Source organism: Canis lupus, chromosome 17, assembly GCF_011100685.1.
Source record: "Canis lupus familiaris isolate Mischka breed German Shepherd chromosome 17, alternate assembly UU_Cfam_GSD_1.0, whole genome shotgun sequence".
Classification (NCBI taxonomy): Eukaryota; Metazoa; Chordata; class Mammalia; order Carnivora; family Canidae; genus Canis; species Canis lupus.
Genome location: NC_049238.1, coordinates 16,906,953 through 16,927,419, shown reverse-complemented (window position 1 = coordinate 16,927,419; position 20,467 = coordinate 16,906,953). Strand labels below are relative to the sequence as shown.

Sequence of the window (20,467 nt, the reverse complement as noted above, 5' to 3'; positions counted from 1 at the left end):
CAGGATTACATCTTCCCTCCTGGAGAAGGAGAACTTGAGAAAATGTCCTTCTTTTTCTTTTTTTCCTCCTCATCTCCCTGGTCTTCTTCCCTTCTTTATCCTCTCTTTTTAAGGGAACACATTAAATGTGTCATTTCTTGCTTTCAAGAAGAAATATAATGTAAGAAATGGGAACAGGGAATTTCGTTTAATTTTAATATTTTCTTTTTTAGATTGACTAGAAAATCACATATTTTAATTTATTTTGGGGCCTTTGTATATTATTTTATTCTGAAAAATTTAACAGTAGAAAGTGATTTGTATTCAAATTGAGCCTTAACTTTATTGGAATTTACATCAATCATGATGTTGTCATTTGGTCCTATTGTGGAATCAATGATAGACTGCTTTGGACAAATTAGCTTGAAATACTTTGGGATGGAAAATTAGAAAATTCTGACATGAGATGCAGTATGGATCTAGAACAGATTTGGTAAATGTGCTTTTGTTATCTATTTTAGACTTTTGGGTTGCAAAATCTCTGTTATCTACTAAGTATTTCCAGGAAGATAATTAAGGAGAATAGTTGGTTCTATTGGAAAAGTGGCCTTGATGAGTAGAGCAGTAATGTTGATCCCCTCCATGGTGGAAGAATAACCATATTTTTGGTTGACCATAAGCTTAGCAGCTAGTCCCAGAGACAGAAAGACATAGAATATTTGAAGGATACTTCCTCTCAAGCTGATATTTCTTACATGGGGTTAAAAACCTGTTATTGTAGCAATTCTTGGCTTTACTATCTCCAAACACAGATGGAATAAATTATTATATTGGTGAGTTTGAGAGAGGAACTAGATTCAGGTAGCCAGCCCCCTTTATCCTCTTACTGAGGGACATGCTAACTAGAGAATATACTTGCATCTCATTGCTTTTGGTTGTGCATACAGCACAGAAAAAGCTGAGTCTTTCATGAAGATAGGAGTGGGGATGCAGTTCTTGGGAAAAAATTCAATTTAGGGAATTGTCAATAGCAAGACGTTATAGAAAGTCAAGTTCTTCTTGAAGAGCATCTCTGCTCGTGTTGGAACTTCATGATGAACTATGCCTAATTAACAAAATGATGATGTAATGGGAAAGCATTGGTGACTGACTGATATAGTTGCTACTAACTCCATAGCCTTAAAGGCAATACTAAAGTCAGGAACTCAAATGGAAACACAGATGACATCTCAGTGCTGGGGCAGGCATTCGAAAATCTTTAAAATGATCCAACAGGACTGAGGCAATAGTTATAAGTGCTGAGTGTAATGGTGGGTATGTTAAATATATGACCAAGTGATTTTAAGCATTCTATCTTAGAAACATATTCCATCCTTAAGAAATCCCACTTAAAGAAAATAGACTAAGCAAAAAGCCCAGGGTCCCTTCACTGGCATGTTCTATGAAAGTCAGGCAAGTGAGGCTGCCATCAGAACTCATTCTTGAAGCTTATGAGTCTCTAGTCAGAGTCTATGAGTATTAATAACTTACTGAAATGACCACTATTTTCAGAGGAATATGATTTTAATGTACTTACTAGTTGTCTTTTCATCATATCAAAAAGTGGTACCATCTATAGAGAACTGAGCAGTCATTCAAAGTACTTGGATCAGAGCCAAGACAAAGCAAATTATATATGTGTGATTTTATGTTACTAAGTAATCAATATGATAGAATTAGTCATGCGGCATCTGGGTGGCTTATTTGGTTAAGCATCTGCATTATGCTCAGGTCATGATCTCAGGGTCCTGGGGTAAGCCTGGGCATGGGGCTCCCTACTCAGTGGGGAGTCTTCTTCTCCCTCTCTCTCTGTCCCTCCTCCCACTCATATGTCCTTTCTCTCTCTTTCTTTCTGTCAAATAAATAAAATCTTTTTTAAAAAAAGGAATTAGTTATGATTACAAATTTTTAAAGGCCTTTAGACAATGCAGTGATATAGAAGTTTGACTTCTGATAGTATAAAAATTATCTACTTTTCTTAATTCAGTAAAATCTATACATATTTTACAGATGTCTTTATATTTTAAAAATGCATTAGCTTATATTTAATAAATTACCACAACAGATTGTATTTTTATAATAAATCAATAATACATTCACATTGAAGACAACATGAGAAACTGAAAATATTTGATTCTATAGCTAGCCAGTTTAGCAGCTTTCTTTAGTAACTTATTCAAAAAGTGACAACTAAAAGATTAATTTGCAAGCTGTTTTTTTCAATCTCTAAATGATTCCTAAGTTTATAATTAATGAGCCTAAAGAAATAACCTTTTTTTTTCAGTATCAGTAGATGTGTAAAACATTAAAACATCAATCATTTAATTTATCATGTTTTTCACTTTATGTTTCATAGATCACTGATGAAATTCTCTAACTTAATTTTTAGCAAATACGTATCAAATGATACCCAGAATAAATTCCAGAATTTATAGAAGAATATGTGTCAATGTCATAGCTTCCTCATCCATATCTGATTGTTCTCCATCCTTAACAATATCCAATTCATTTTTCCTAAGGAAATCCATTCCCAGGAGAGGTCAGAACTTGACCTCTATGACAAACTTGATAGTGGAGTCTGATATCTTTCACATTTGCATTTTGTTATTAACAACCAATTCATTTCAACACCTATACTTTACAGATTAATAAATGAAAAGGCTTTGATTAATAATTAATGACATTTTCTTTATTTGCTGAAGACTAAAATTCAGTGAGATGGGATTTTTTTCTTAATCTTTTTAACAATATATAGCAAAATTCTCTGAGTTCCATTATATTGTACTCCTATGATATTCTAGGGCTACATATGTCTTATAGTCAAAATTTTGAATAAGTTAATCAAACTTATCCAATTTTTATTAAGCCACCACTTCACAAAACACTGTAGGATATAGAAATGGTAACTATGTGGGATTCTTTTTTTCCCCTCAGGTATTTCTTCAAGTAATATATCCTGATTTACTATATTCCTTCCATTAATTTATATGTTCAAGAAACAGTTACTGAGCTCTTACCATGTGTCAGCATCACTCCAGGATCTGAAGATTGAGCAGTATTGAAAATTCTGTTTTTGTCCCTTGTGCTCCTCAAATCCAGAAGACAGACAGGAAATAAGCAATAGATCATTTAGTTTGAAATAACTTAAACGAATAATGTTCTTTAAAATGAAATATATCTGAAGTTACATTTATTTGTATGGTTTTTGTGTTTGTAAGTTCTGAATATGTATGTAATGGATGGATCAAAACCTGTTTTTCTTTCTTTTTTTTTCTTTCTTTTTTTTTTCTTTCTTTCTTTTTTTTTCCCAAGACTTTATTCATCCATGAGAGACACAGAGAGAGATGCAAGATACAGGCAGAGGGAGAAGCAGGCCCCATGGAGGGAGCCCAATGTGGGACTCCATCCCCGGACTCCAGGGCCACACCCCGGGCCAAAAGCAGGTGCTCAAAAGCTGAGCCACCCAGTTGTCCCAAAACCTGTTTTTCTCAGTAGTAAAGCAATGGAAATAATTATTTAGCTTTCCAAGAGGACTACCCCAAAGGAGGAAGACTTTATAAGCTTCTTAAAGACAGTGATGACATTTGTGTGGTTCATCAGGTATTCTGAGAACACAATAAAAGATTTTAGTACATAAAGTAAAAATTAAATATTCTTTTGTGATTTAAAAAGTCCCATTGTTACATAAAATCTGTGCAAATTAGTATTTTAATTCTTGCTGACATTCTTATTGCCATCTCCTTACTCATTCTTTTCCCAGATCTTCTGGAAGATAATAATCGTATCATATCATTATTTGTTTCCTAAAACCCTCAAAATTTCTTCCCTTTCTCTATTTATAGCTGGTATCTTTCTTTCCTAGTTCACAGAGAAAACAAAATGCCTTCAAAAAGGCATTTTGTAAGTCTCTGTTTTTACATCTGGCCACCTATCTACAGCTATGTTTTAATGATCTTTCTTCTCTGGTATTACAAATGAATTCCTTCTGCTCCTAACAGAAGTTCATCAACTTCCACGTGAGATTTCATGACTTTTCCCCATTCTAGGATACTGATTCAGGGTCTGCTCTCTCTTGTACCATTAAACTTTCTCTTATTACTGTGCATCTCCCATCAGCACACACACATCCTATTCTCTTTATCCTACTTCTCTCTTGCTTTGCCTTTTTCTTTCCTTTTGAGCAAAACTCTTCACAAGTGTTGTCATCACTACTACTTATTTCTCCCCTCCCTGCATTCAGGATTTCACCTCCATATGAGTCTTCCAAAAATATTCTTTTCAAGGTCACCAATGGCCTCTGCATTTCTAAATCAATAATTAGTTCTTGCGTCTTGTCTTACCTGGCCTATCAAAAACATCTAACAATTGATTACTATTTCCTCCTATAAACATGCTTTTCTCTGATTAATTTCTTAGTAACTACATCATTTGCTTTCCTTCCCACCTCACTACCACTCCTTGGTTTCCTTGCCTGGTTCTTCCCACATCCACAAACATTTAAACTTCAATGGTCAGTTGTCTCATCATCTTTCTTTATTCTTCATTTACTTCCTTGGTAATCATTTCCAGTTACATGATTTTGAATACCTTTTCTTCACTGATAATCCCTAAGTATATTTCACTAGTCTGAACCTTATCACTGAACTCCAGACTTTTCTACACAACTGCCTACTTGATGTTACCACTTGGATTTATAATTGGCATTTCAAATTAACATGGCAAGAAATTGAATTATGAAGCTATCCATCCTCTCTGCTGTGAAATTTAAAGCTTTTATGCAGCCTTTCTTCTGCTTATTTGGTGACAAACTTATCTATTCATTTGTTCAGACCAAACCTTGGAATAATTCTTCACTCCACCCTTCTCCCTTCCATACCTTTATTCTACCCTCTTCTTCCTCACTGCATATGTTCCAACAGCAAATCTGTTATTTCTCCTTTCAAAATATATCCAAAATTTGACTCTTTCCTGACATCCTAACTACCCACCTTAACGAGCTACTATCTATCATCTTTCCCTTGATAATGTCAAACTGCCAGTGTAGTACAATTCCACAAGCAATGTGTTCCACATTCCCACCACATTTGGTAGTGTCAGTCTTTTGTAGTAGATATGCAGTGACATTTTATTTTGAATTAATTTGCATTTCCCTGATTACTAATGAGTCTTCACACATTTTCTTATTAGCCATTTGGTTATCTTCTTCTGTGGAGTTTTATTTTCAACTTTTTGCTAATACTTATTTGAAGACTTCTTTTAATATTTTCTGGACATAAAACTTTGTTGATTATGTGAGTTATAAATATCTCCTACTCAGTGGCTTGATTTTTTTGTTCTCTTTATTGTAGCTTTTGGTGAAGATAAGTTTTTGCTTTGGGTAGTCAAATTAATCATTCTTTTATAGTTAGTGTTTTTCAATTTCATTCATTTTATTTTCCTACCCCAAGAGTATGATGGTATTCTCCTATATGATCTTCTGAAACTTGTGATTTTCACATATAGATATATAATCTACCAGAGTTTGATTTTGTGTGGACTGTGACAAAGAGACCAAACAATAGTTGTTGTTGTTGTTGTTGTATGGATATCCAGTCTCCCTTTGGAGTAATTTCCCTCTTGGGCTCTCTGTTCAATCTACTAAAATAGACAGGTGAAATACCTGTAAGTCATAAATGAAAATATGATAAATTTGACTTGGTATTATTAAAATAGATACAGCATTACAGGTTTCATCCTGATATATATATATATCTCAAAACCAAGGTCAAAAGATAAGCAACAAACTGAGGAAAATATGCTTGCTGTATATTTTCTTGACCACAGGTTAAGTTTATTAAGATAAATAACATTTCTTTGAATCTGTATGAAAATGATGAGCAACACAACAAAAAAAGAAAGAAAGAAAGAAAGAAAGAAAGAAAGAAAGAAAGAAAGAAAGAAAAAAGAAAGAAAGAGGAAAAGAGGAATAGAAAGTTTACCAGGAAATCAATGAAAAACAGTACATGACATATAAAAACTTTTATTTTATCCATTATTAAAAAATAAAATTTAGAACAACAATGAAATGCAATTTTATTGCTATCAGAATGGCAAAGGTAATTTATATATTAAAGTATTCTGTTACTGAGGATGAATGAAAACTGGTACTTTCACATTCTATTGGTGGGAGTGGAAATGTATGATAATTTTTAAGATGTACATCTATACTGACTTATATATTCCACTTGTACATGTACTCATCAACTCATTTTATCCTCACAAAGCCCTATGAAGCTAGTACAATTATAATCACATTTTACTCATGAAGAAACTAAAACAAAAGTATAGTAACTTTCCCAACATCAAAGCTAGTTTAAAAAGAAGAAGAAGAAAAGAAAAGGGGGAGGGTGTCTGGGTGGTTCAGTCATTAAGCATTAAATGTCTGCCTTTGGTCCTGGGATTAAGCACTGAGCAGGGCTCCTTGCCCAGTGGGGAGTCTGCTTCTCCTTTTCCCTCTGCCATTGCTCCCCATGCTTGGTTCTCTCTGTCAACTAAATTAAAAAAAAAAAAATAGGTCCAGTTTTATTCTACGTAGTCTAACTCTGGACTCCAGGCTCTTAACCAAATTTTATTACCTTACATGGATGTGTGAAAATTTTCCTTATAGCAGCATTATCAACATTATAGCATTATGTTAGACATAGCATAAATAGCATAATATAGAGATTTAGTTAAAATTTATTTAAAAGTATCTTGATGCAGTGTAATACAAAGCAGTAATTTAAAAAAAAAAATGCTGTAAACCTTTAAGTACTAAGTGCTTAAGTAAAAGGTATATAAGAACTCCCATATCACTTGTTAGCTTTTTGGTATGTCTTGGAAATCTGGAGTTAGAGGCAGATTTATTTTTCATTATACTCTTGTCTGGTTTTAGCATTTTTTACTATAGGAATTTGATGCAATTATGTATATATTTTTCAAGAAATAAGCAGTATAGTAATTCAAAACCTGTTTCAGTAATGAGAAAATGTGATAAAAACAAATGATCAACTCTGTCTGGACCATGTCCACCCTAAGGCCTGCACTAGACCTGCATGCTTTGTAAAGAAAGCTTTTCACTCATCTTTGCCTATGATCAATGTGGAATCCTAGGAACTTTGCCTAGAGCAGATTTGATATTAGAAATAGGGCTAAATGGAATTTAGCCCTTCAGTTAGTTATTAAGAGAAAAATATAAATGTAATTGTATCCACGACGTTTGGGAGGCAATTTGTGAAGTGATCCAAAGCTGTGGAGCTTCCTGCTGGGCTCCGTCATGCCTTCCAAGAACCCTAATAGTTCATTCCTCAGAAGGAATGTCAAGCTGCTAGTGCTGTCAACAGAGCAGATGCTCTGCTGACGTCTTTGGGGAACAGTGTCAAGTGACTGGAAAATGGATGCCAAAGATGAAATGAAAATTCTTATCCTCATCTCTAAATTTCATGTGCCCTATGACCTGGTGTCTGCTTATTTACCCTAGGCCTCAGTGTTAGTAGCATCCCCAGCCAGGGAGACTCAAACATCTTACTACTGGAACACCAGAGGACTTAGTTTTCTTTCTTACTCTTTCACAAGATGTTCTCTTAAAGAATAGAATGTGTCTATTTAATTTGCTTTGTGGAAGTCTCTCCTCTTATTTGACAACTTCTACTTGGGAAATATTCTCTTTCCTTCAATGCATGCCTTAAAACTATTCTGTCCTTGCATCTGTTGTCTTATTCTTCAGTTTTTCTAATACTTACAATTTTTTTCCTAGAAAGCTTTTATTAAGATCCAAAGTATGCAGTAAAAATACAGAAATTTAACTTTTTCCCCTATGCTCTCTCATGCATTACTTTATTTGAATTAAAAAAAAATCACAATGTTTTTTACCTTACAGAGAAAGAAAATAAAATACATTAATTCAAAAAATCAGTCCAAAGTGGCACAACTTTGGACTGTTTGGAGATGAAGATGAGCTGAGAGCTCTAGATGGCTGTACTTTCCCATATGCTAAAGGCTCTGCTAGGTTCTCTATGATTGGTGTCTTCATTCTCATTAGAAAGTATAGTTTAGGTTTAGGCAGCCCGGGTGGCTCAGCGGTTTAGCACTGCCTTCAGCCCAGGGTGTGATCGTGATCCTGGAGACCCAGGATCAAGTCCCACATCAGATTCCCTGCATGGAGCCTGCTTCTCCCTCTGCCTGTGTCTGTTTCTCTCTCTCTCTCTCTCTCTCTCTCTCTCTTTCTGTCTCTCATGAATAAATAAAATCTTTAAAAAAAAAGAAATTTGGTTTAGGTTTAAAAATTCAAAAAAACTGAAGTTATCAATGTAGTGCTTTCATACTGCAGAAAATGTGTAGAATTCTGGGACTATAGAAGGATAATGGAATGGAAAGAGGAGGGAAGAGAATCATGAAGAAGAAGGGGAAGGAGAAGAATAGGAGGAAGAGGACCAGGAAGAAAGAGGAAACAAGAAATTTTTTAAAAATTATCAACCAAAGACAAACACTATTAACGTCTTCACTCTTATAGACATGCATTCTGCTTTATTTTGTAAATTATTATGATCATATCATCTAAATCTTGATATTGTCACTTGGTAAAATCAGTTTTATAAGTTGATAGATAACTCTTAAATTTTCATTTTACATCTATATTCTTTTAAATAGATCTCCCCATTTCTCTGTACAGGAGATTTATGATTAGCTTTCCCTTTGCTATTATAAATTCATAAAGAGAGTAAGTAATAAATGGTAGTTTTGGCCAGTGATAGAGGAGGAAAACCAACAGTATGATTCCTCAAAGTCAATTGAAGAAAGTATATCAAGAAGAAAAATAATTAGTAGTGCAAATACATCTGACAGGTGCTGACAGATAGTGACATTGTTTACTTTATAACTAGACAAACTTGTCTTTATCATGAACACAAATCACCAAAAGTCTCCCTAATATTTGCAGGAGAAAAAGACACAGACCTATGATAAAATTTCATAGTCACCATCACACAGTTATATGTTTCTAATACTGAAAATAGGCCTAGTGTCTACTTTTCATATCAAAGTTCATAGTTCTCAGAACATTTATTTCACATCAATTTTTATTGGAGCACAGGGGGAAAAAAGGACAGAATTGAAAATCATTTGGATTTCTATTTGTACAGCATGATTGATTGATATGTCACTCATTCATTGACATGTAATTCAATATAATTTTCTGATAATCTGCCACTAGCCCCTGGCAGCCACTAATTCCCTTTCTATCTCCTTGGATTTTGCCTATTCTAAACATTTCGTATAAATGGAATCATATGATATGTGGCCTTTTACATCTGGCTTTGTTGATTTAGCATATTTTCAAGGTTTGTCCATGTTGTAGCATGTATCAATACTTCATTCTTTTTTAATGGCTGAATCGTGTTCCATTATATTTACTCATCAGTTAATAGAATTTTGAATTGTTTCCAATATTTTGCTGTTACAAGTAGGGTCATGATAAATATATGTGTTAATTTTTTGTATGTGATTATATGTTTTTATTTATCTTGGGTGTAGAATTAGGATTGGTGGAAATGGTGGACCATATGGCGACTCTGTTTAACTTTTAGAAGGATAGTCACATTTATTTCCAAAGTGGCTATACCATTGTATGTTTCCACCAGTCTTGTATGAAGATTCCAACTTCTTTATTCCCTCAATACTTGTTACTGTCTGTGCTTTTTATTTTAGTCATCCTGATGGTGACAACTGGTTTTGACTTATATTATCTTAACAATAAATGATATTGAGTAGCTTTTTTCATGCTTAATAGTATATATGTACATATATTATAATGCTATAGTATTATATATGTATATAGATATAGATATAATTTATAGATATATATATAGATATAGAGATATTATATATATATATATATATATATATATATTCCCTTTATACTAGACTTTATCAGATACATGATTGGCAAATACTTTTTCTCATCCTATAGGTTGCCCCTCTATTTTCTTGATAGCATTCTTTGAAATACAAAGAGTTCTAATTTTGAAAAAAATCCTATTTATTTATCTTTTCTTTGGTTGCTTTTATGTTAGATGTCATAGCTAAGAAACAATTGTCCAACCCAAGGTCACAAAAATTTTCACCTGTTTTGTTCTAATAATTTTCTAGTTTTAGTCCATCCAACTGTTTCTTCAAGCCACTTTGAATTAATTTTTGTATAGTGTATGAAGTAGGATTCCAATTCCATCCTTTTGCATGTAAATATCCAGTTATCCCACCACCAATTTTTTAAAAAAGATATTTCTCCCTATTGAATTGTCTTGGCATTCTTGTCAAAATCAATTGACCACAAATATATAGGTTCATTTCTGGACTTCCAATTTTATCTGTATGTTTGATCTATATGTTCATCCTTAAGCCAGTATTACACTGCCTGATTACTATAGCTTTGTGAAGCTTTGCAACTAGTTTTGAAATAAGGAATTATGAATCTTTCAATTCTGTTCTTTTAAAGATTGTTTTAACTATTAGTATTTGAATTTATCAGCTCAAGAATAAAGACACACTGAAAGTATGACAATTGAGTGCCTTGAATTTTCATGTGAATTTTTGGATTAGCCTGACAATTTCTGGAAAATCTCTAGCTGGGAAAATCTAATAAGAATTGGATATTCAATGTAGATCAATATGGGGAATATTGACTTCTAATCCATGAACACAAGGTGTCTTTTCATTTACTCAGGACTTTGATTTCTTTCAACAAGTTTTGTAGTTTTCAGTGTAGTAGTCTTACATTGTTTTGTTAAGTGTACTCCTACATATGCTGGGTTTTTGGTACTATTGTAAATGAACTTATTTTCTTAATTTCATCTTGAACTGTTCTTTGCTACTGTGTAGAAATACAATTGGCTCTTACAACAATGATTAATTACCATAAACTAAGCAAAAAGTTCCCCTTATTCCTCTATTTTAAACTAAAAGTTGCATTTGCTTGAATATATATATATATATATATATATACATAATCTTTGCTTAATTTCCTTCTAAAATGAAAATTCCTACCTAATATTATTGAATATTTGGCTCAATTGCTCACTAGAAAAGTGTTTATTTTACTTCACCTTCTGATTGATGGCAGAAAGATTAATCTTGTGTTATGGAAGAAATCTTCAATTTCAAATAAAGATTTGCTATTTTCTCTTGGCCACTTGTTTCTCATTTGAGGCCAACTCGTATCCTAATTCCTACAGCTGCTGGAAACATTCACAGAAATGGAGATGAGAGATGGTTTGGACTAGGCTATGTGTGTGTGTGCATAGGCAAATCTATGATGATCTTCTATTTGAATATTAATAACAATTGTCAACCTGAAATCCTAACAGAATTTTTCCAGTAACTACTAGGAATATGGCTGACTTTGAGGAAAGAAAGACATTCCCTGTATCAATTTTTTGTTGAGAAAGTTTATTTAAGTAGTGCCAAGGTGAATAAATAAAGAATGCATCTGTTTTAACTCTAATACACAGCAACTCATTAATTTTTATGGATTACTGAGGGATGTTAAAATAAAATTTGTTTTCCTCTTCTAGGAAGCTACTGGAATTTTTCTTTCTCAGCCTGCTTTTCTTATTTGTGTGTGTAGAGCATGATGGACTATTGAATCCTGACAACCTGTTGGATGAGATCCAACAATAACCAGTCAGATCAATGCAACCCAGACTGCCCTCATGGGACATGACAAGAAATTCGGCTGTTGTTTAGGATGCAATTACCTTGCTGGTTGCTGTAGAGAATGACCTCCTTTACTCTGGTATTTATTGAATCCAGACCTAATGTCTGGTCTCATTTCAAAGTCCCTGTCTGCAATGCCTATCCCAAGGCCAAGTACAGTAGACAGTGAACCACCATAGCTGCCAAGATTCAGTAGTTTGAAAAGTGTCTTTGCCAGGAGATTATCATGCCTGTTCCCGTTAGAATCAACATTGCTTTTTCTGGCTCATTTAATGTAAAATGCAATTCAGCTTCAAAGATAAGTACTTAATTCACAAATGGTTGACAGCAGTAGGATTATAGTGTAGGCTCTGAACTTAAAAATAGTTTGGGTCTGATTACAAGTATTTCTGTCCTACGAAAAATTTAACAGCATAGGAACTGAATAGAGGATATTAGTATTTGACTTTATCAGTTCAAGAATAAAGACACATTGAAAGTATGACAATTGAGTAATGGGATTTGGAACTAAAGCCATGATCTTCTATTTCAGATTAAGAAACATTTTGAAGAAGTAATGTATAGGTTTCATTAAAATTTATGCTATGATTTATTTTATTAACTTCTACAGTGATTTATTAGATGTAATTGCAAAGAAGAGATAGTTCAGTTTTTCCCTATTTGGCTAGAAGTTAAGTACTCTTGAGTCTAAACTTGGGGGACATGTCCTTATTAAAATGGAACTCATAATTAACATTTCTGTGCATTTTCTATAATCCAAACATTCAAGAGGGAACATTTAAATGCCTAGCAATTAAAATGAAAACATTTTACTTTTACTGGCAGCCTTTTAACTTTTCAGTTCATCATATTTATAGTTATCATTATTAGACATCTGGAAAAATATAGTTATGCTTGCTATTTATATTACCAACTAAAGACTTTGAATCACTTTGTAGACATGATCTCATTAACGCTCTCTACATCTCTGTGAGGTAAGTGCAATTATCTTCATTTTATTGAGTTTAAATTACTTTCTAAGGTGTCAAAGAAAATTGTGGCAGGATATGGAGAAAAAAAACAAGGTCTCTTAGTGTCCACTCTAATGGTAAATCCTGTTCAATAAAATCAGAAAGGAATGAATCTAGTTTTAAGTGCATGAGGCTTAATTTTCTACAAATAGTCATTTGATGTAGCTATATGAGACATAACATTTTGTAGTTTTGCCATTTCCAGTATAATTTATCAGCCTGACCCATATTCTAATGCATTTGACAAACCAATATTTTATGCAATGACACTTTCCTAAGTTTTTCAGAAGAAAGTTTTATAAAGTGGAACTGAAACTTTCTCTCTGAATGTTGATTTTACTTATTAAAGAAATTGTCATTTCCTTTCTAATTGTTCCTACTTTTTAAAATATCCACCATCCACAGCCACATTTGTCATCTAGGCTTGGCTTTTAGGTAGTTGTTTAAAATGAATTCTCTTTATATTTTGGGTAAAGAGTAAGAGCTTGCCAGTGTTCATCTTGTTGGTTTACTGAATTGTTATGGAATTGTTTTCTCTTACTCTAAATGCTTCCCACTTTTAGACTTTTATCAATGCTAAATATTTAGGTTAGCGTTTTCTGCTCCAATGTTACTTCCAGCAATAACAGACATTGTAGCCAATTATGTGTTGTTTTTTTTACACTATAAACATTAGCCCTCACATATATGGTCAGTTGACTTTCAACAAGGGTACTGAGACCATTTAATGTGACAGAATAGTCCCTTCAACAAATGATATTGGCCAAACTGGGTATTCATATGCAGAAAAATGAATTTGGATCCTTACCTGGTGCAACATGGGAAAAGTAACTTGAAATGAATTGAAGACATTCAAAAAATTATAGAGGAAAATTTCATGATCTTACACTTGGTAGTGGTTTCTTAAATAAGACACCAAAAACTTAGATAACAAAAGAAAAACGATGAATAAATTGATCTTCATCAAAATTAAACATGTTTGTCTATTAAAAAGCATTATCAACATAGTGGAAAGACTACAGAATGGAAGAAAATATATCATATTTGGTAAAGGTTTAATATCCATATTATATCAAGTACTACTATGACCCCAGAATAAAAAGACAACCCAATTAAAAAGGGAAAAAGACTTAAACTGATATTTCTCCAAAGAAGGTATTCAAGTGGCAAAGTACATAAAAAAGATACTCAACATCATTAGTTATTAGGAAATGCAAATACAAACCATGATGAGGTACCACTTCACATCTACTAGGATGACAATAACAACAACAACAGTGGAAGCTGTGGACAAATTGGAATTCTCCTGGGTGTGTGTGTGTGTGTGTGTGTGGAAAAGTAAACTGGGATAGCTACTATGGAAAAATCAGTTCCTCAAAAAACTAAACATAGAGTCACCATATGACTCAATAATTCCAGTTCTAGGTTATATTCCTCAAATAATTGGGAAAAGGACTCAAAAGCTTGTACACCAGTGTTCATGGAAACATTATTCACAGTAGCCAAAAAGTGGAAATAATTCAAATGTCCATTAATAGATAAATCAAAGTAAATGGGTTATAACACCACAAATGTGGTATTATATAACAGAATGAAATAGATTAGTCTTCAGTCATAAAAATGACTACTATAACATGGATGCATGCTATAACATGGATGAAGTTAAAAACATGCTAAATGAAATAAGCCAGATAAAAGGACAAATATTTTATGATTCTACTTATATCAAATATGTAAAATTCACAAATTCATGGAGACAGAAAGTGGATTATAGGTTATCAGGGGACAAGGGGAGGGAAGAATGGGGAGTCATTGATTAATGAGTATAGGGTAGTTTTGGAAATGGTGTTTTGACTGATTTTGGAAATAGTCATATGATGGCTGCACAACATTGTGAATGTAATTAATGCCAATGAATTGTACACTTATAAATGGTTAAAAGAGGAAATTTTATGATATATATATATATATATATATATATATTTTACCCTCCCCCCCCCAAAATAATAAAACTTACCCTTAGCTGTCAACCTAAGCTACACAAGGTCTATTCAAGTGAACAATAAATACTTAGTTGCTCTAAAATGGAAAGCTCTTGACTTGCTTTTATAGTTAAAATAATACAGAAAGGGTTGAAAATTTCTTTCTTATTTCAACCCCCTTTAATAAACATTTAATAGTTTCAGAAAACAATCATTCTGTTAGTGTATTTGGAATCTCTTCAGCCAAATGTGCGTTGTATATCAATAGAAATAGTTACATTTCGTTTTAAATGAGAATCTGAAATTCTAGGAATAATGTACATAGATTTTAGTATATACATTTGGGGTAACTGTATTGGTTGCCCAGAGAGCCTATTAAATTCTTTGTTGAATCTATTCAGATTAGGTAAAGATGTATTATGGCTATGTTAACAGTATTTATTATATGATATACATCCACAAAAGGCATGCTTTCCAGCTTGCAAGGCAAAAGGCTACTGCACAAATACAAATTTAAGAAAACCTTCTCCTATTAAAACATGATGTTCATAGTAAACCATCTTCACGATGAAAAATAAAACAACTATATAAATTTATATATGATTTGATTATAAAAAAAAGCATTTGGCTATCAGTAGGGGAAGTCCTGCTTTTTTTTTCCCAAATAAATAATTAGCAAATACCTAGCATAGTTTATTTTGAACATTTTTATGGCTAATTGGCATAAAATTAAATATTCCAAAACTCCCATATGTGTGTGTCTATATAGATAGATAGATGATAGATGATAGATGATGATAGATAGATAGATGATAGATAGATAGATAGATAGATAGATAGATAGATAGATAGATAGATGATACACACCAAGGGACAGTTTTCAGAAAACAATTATTAATACTTCTTTATGTGAAGTACTCACATGGATATATCTTTCATGATCTATTTCTCTCTGCTTTATTTTAAAAAATGATGTCACAGCCTTGAGCCATTAATGGGTCATGACTAACAGCTAGAAAACACTGAAAAAGTGAATTTCTGAAAAGAATTCATGGCATGAAGGTCAATAGGAGGTGTATTTAATGGGTAGCTGTACTTTTTCATTCCTGTTGTTAGATGACAACCCGAACTATAATGATCAACTGAGCGTTCTTTGTATCTATATGATTTTTTGCCAAGGAAAGATGAGCTTAGATTCCTAGAAACATTTCCATTATTGTGGAAAGTAAAAGTATTGTTCTAACTGGCATTTTAATTAAATAAAGGAAAATGTTTTTTAAAAAAATACCTTGAAAAGTACTATGGTGAGGCCTGGATATTGTTAGCTGGCACTGAAAGCTTCAAAGAAAGAATAAAACTCCTCCCTCCCTCTGTCCTTTCCCTTTGCCTGTCTCTCCTTTACTTCTTCCACAGAGATAAACTATTAAAGCAGTTGCTCTTTCTCTTGCCTTGCCACGATGTCTAGGACTTCCAGTCAGTATTAGACAAAAGATGATGGGAGCTGACATTTTTGCCTACTTACCAATCTTGCCAAGTATCCTCAAGTAGTGTTCTTTAGCAGATTGAGAAGTTTTCTTCTACTCCTAGTTACTGAGAGCTCTTATTTGAATGGACATTAGGATCCAGTAAGAGCTTTCTCACTAGGGATCCCTGGGTGACTCAGCAGTTTAGTGCCTGCTTTCGTGCCCAGGGCGTGATCCTGGAGACCAGGGATCCAGTCCTGCATCCGGCTCCCTGCATGGAGTCTGCTTCGCCCTCTGCCTGTGTCTCTTCCTCTCTCTCTCTGTCTCTCATGTATAAATAAATAAAATATTAAAAAAAGAGCTTTCTCACTATATTCATATCATTATGTGATTGTTTTTGTTTCTGTGTGTATGATAGATTAGGTATACTGATCAGTCAAACCAATCTTGTTTGCATGATATGAATCTATCTTGTTTGTAATATCTACCTACCTACCTATCAATCTATATTTTGCTGTATTGTTTACTAAAATCCATTAAGAGTTTCTACATCTATGTTCATGAGAGATACTGTTCTGTAGTTTTCTGTTCTTTTAGTGCCTTGTCTGATTTTGATTATCACAGTAATACTGGCCTCATAAAATGAATTGAGATGTGTTTCCTCCTTTTCTATTTGCTGGAAGATTTCTTTCTTTCTTTTTTTTAGAATAGGTTTTATTTTTCTTTATATCTTTAGTAGGATTCACCAGTGAAGCCTATTGTACCTAAAATATTTTTCATTTAAAAGGTTTAAATTGTGAATTCAATTTATTTAACAGATGTCATTCTATTTAGTTTATATTGAGTGGGCTTTGGTAGTTGTTTTTTTTTTTTTTAAAGAATTTTTTATTTATTCATTTAAGAGAGAGAGCAAGGGATCCCTGGGTAGCTCAGCAGTTTAGTGCCTGCTTTCCGCCCACGGCCTGATCCTGGAGTCCCGGGATTGAGTCCCATGTTGGGCTCCCTGCATGGAGCCTGATTCTCCCTCTGCCTGTGTCTCTGCCTCTCTCTCTCTCTCTGTCTCTCATGAATAAATAAATAAAATATCTAAAAAAGAAAAAGAAAAAAGAAAAAAAAAAGAGAGAGAGAGCAAGAGGATTAACAGGGATAAGGGGCAGAAGAAGAAGCAGACTCCATGCTGAGCAGGGATCCCGGTGTGGGGCTCCATCCCAGGATCCTGATCATGACCTAAGCCAAAGGCAGATGCTTAACCCACCTAGGCACCCCCGGTAGTTTGTCTTTTGAGGAATTAGTTCATTTTAACTAAATTGAAAACATTTATTCAAAAATTGTTTATAATATTCTCTTATTCTTTTAAAACTTAAATAAACTTTCCAATGGCTTTATTTTTTTAAACCAATGGCTTTATATTTAGAGAAAAGTTGCAAAGACAGAACAGGTAGTTCCTTTACATCACATACCATTTCTCCTATTAATATCTTACATTATTATTGTATATTTGTCACAACTAATGAACCAATTGTGATACATTATTATTAACTAAAATCCATACTTTGAGTTCCACTAGTTTTGATGCCAGCAGGCTGGCCTGAAGACCCAGAAGGGGTCCCACAACATCAGACAAAAGAGTCTCTGGCTGTGTCCAGGATAGAAATCAAACATGAATCCGTAGGAGGTGAAAGCAGAGTTTATTGAAGGTATAAAAAGAGTGCAGGTACAGACAGCATGTCTGGGAGACTCAGAAAGGAAAGGATACAGCCTCTTCTTTGCTTGGGGTCTGGAAGTTTTTATTAAGGATTGTGGTCTGGTATATGTGTTGTCCTCTTAAGCATCCAGGAACAGGTTAGAACAAAGATAAGGGCCCAAGTGTTATTCTTTGGAGCTAGGGGTCTTGGTGTTGAGAGGTCTAGTTCCTGTGGTCTCAAATACACAAGTGATGGCTTTGTTTGGTCATTTTCACCTCATCCTTCCTTAGATGTTATCTATCCTAAATAAATCATCCAGACACCTGGGTGGCTCAGTGGTTGAGCATCTGCCTTTGTCTCAGGTCATGATCCCAGGGTCCCGGGATCCAGCCCCTTACCTGTGGAGGCGGAGAAAAATTAAGGCCATTCCACCTCAAGTTTAGCATTAGCACAAGTACAGCCATCTTAGGCCCTTGTGAATAACAGCTGAACTTTACAGGAAAAACTGCAGAATGTCCTCCGCAGGGAATCCCATATCAGAAAGACAACAGAGCTCAGAATTGCCCTCGGCAGAGAATCCCACATCAGAAAGACAACAACCCAAGCCAGTGGCAGAAAGTCCCATATTAGAACGAGAACAGAGCTCAATGCCCTTAAAAGCCCCATATCAGAATGTAAACAGAACTTGAGAAATTCCTCCACCCCTTCTGAAAATCCCCTAGACCAGCCCATAAAAAAACCCAGCTGTAACCCACTTCAGGGTCCAAGTCCCTGCTCTGCTGTGTCCGGTATACTTGGACCCAAGCTCGAGCTTGCAAATAAACCCTCATGCGCTTGCATTGGTGTTGGCTCCTTGGTGGTTTCTCAGATTCGCAATCTTGGGCACAACATTATCAAGCTCCCTGCAGAGAGCCTGCTTCTTTCTCTGATATGTCTCTGCCTCTCTCTGCATCTCTCATGAATAAATAAAATCTTTAAAAAAAAAAGAAAGAAATCATTAACTTCTTGTCCTTTAGAAGTAGGAACATATGCTGTTTACATTATGAGGCATGTGTAAAGTGGGGGTGCAGGTCCTAGCAAGAATAGAAACAGGAAAAGGAGCAAAAAGCAGGTTTTAATGGAATCCTTTGGGTTCTCTGTGTCAGCTTTACCCTAATATTTTCTTTCTATTCCAGGATCTCATCTAGGATACCACATTACTTTTAGTTATCAGGCATCTTTAGGTTTCTCTAGGCTGAGATAGTTATCAGTCTTTGGTTTTGGTGACCTTGACATTTTTGAGGAGTACTGTTCAGGTGTTTTATAAAATATTCCTCGATTTGGGTTTGTCTAGTGTTTTTCTCATGGTAAAATTGTGGTTATTAAATTTTGGGAGGACAATGGAGATTAATAATCATTCGCATCATATTTTATCAAAGGTACATGCTATCATCAGAATTTGTCAGAGGAAATATAAAGCATGTTTACATTTATTTATGTATCTGATATATTTAGCTCAATTACATCATATTGTTCTGTGTAATTTTCCCTTTGCATGTTATATTTATTGTGGTTCTTTTTGCAGTCTTTCTGTCTCCCTGTCTTTTTCTCTTGATTTTCTCCCTCTCAGTCTTGTGGGCTTATTCTCTTGCTTTCTTGCATTCTCTTTAAAACAAAACAAAACACAAAAAAACCCCCCCACAAAAACCAAAATTTCATATTTAGGACATTTTGTATATATGAATAGTTACCTTTCCTTAGAATACTATTTGAAATGGCCTTAGCCCCCTCTTTCCTTGTGTATGCTTTTCCTATTTTATTTGCCTGCTTCAATTTTAACCATTTCATTTTTACCTGTGTGCAATCATGAGTTTATTTTAGTTTCTCCTATCTTGCTGGAGTCCCTTCCTGCTTAAAACAAACAAACAAAAAAAACCTATATTTCTGTAACTGAACTAATGCGAGTTGGCTTCTGGGTGAGTTACAGATAGAGACTACACCAGGTGGAGTTGTCACATAAAGGAAACTTTATTTACAGCAAATAAGGAGATCCTGAGGGATAATTTCCAAATCTGTGACTCTCCAAGTGGAGGTGAATGGGTTCTCTTTATTTAAGGTTAGGATGAATATTCAGAAAGGGGAGCTTTGTCTTTGCAAGTAAAGGTGAGCATAAGGTCCCTTAGGAAACATACCTATACCTGCATAACACAATGTGTTATGTTAATGAAACTTGTGCTCCCCCCCAGGGTGGAGACTTTAACATTATAATGAAGAGAGAGAACTGTGGAACAAAAGTAAAAGGTTTTGGACAAATTCCCAGGACAGGTATAAACTGGATGGAGTCTTGGACCCTTCATCGCAGCCAAGGAATGAAAGGCCTTGCTACTTTTAAAATAGCACTGAGAGTCTTACCACTGATTTATGGTGTGTGATTTGGGTAGGCTATTTCCAGGCCTGATAGAGAGGATTAATTTTTGCACTCCCATTGCTCCCTTGGAATCCTTAACACTGAGGTTTTTGCATTTCTTTGTAATTCTCACACCTCTGGGGAAGTTGTACCGGAAGGGCAAGTAGAAATCCTAAGGCCTATATAGATCAGAGAA

The 20,467-nt window shown here is 34.2% G+C and overlaps 1 long non-coding RNA gene across 4 annotated transcripts in view; it reads right to left on the bottom strand.

Moving 5' to 3' along the window:
• LOC102155097 overlaps window positions 1-20,467 on the bottom strand; it is a 41,898-nt gene that overhangs the window by 5,063 nt on the left and 16,368 nt on the right. For 2 of the 4 annotated variants that reach the window (XR_005372183.1, XR_005372187.1), the window contains one exon: window positions 3,036-3,106. This is a non-coding gene — a long non-coding RNA (uncharacterized LOC102155097). The remainder of the gene's footprint in view (window positions 1-3,035; window positions 3,107-20,467) is intronic. The other 2 variants (XR_005372188.1, XR_005372184.1) reach the window with 1 other exon arrangement.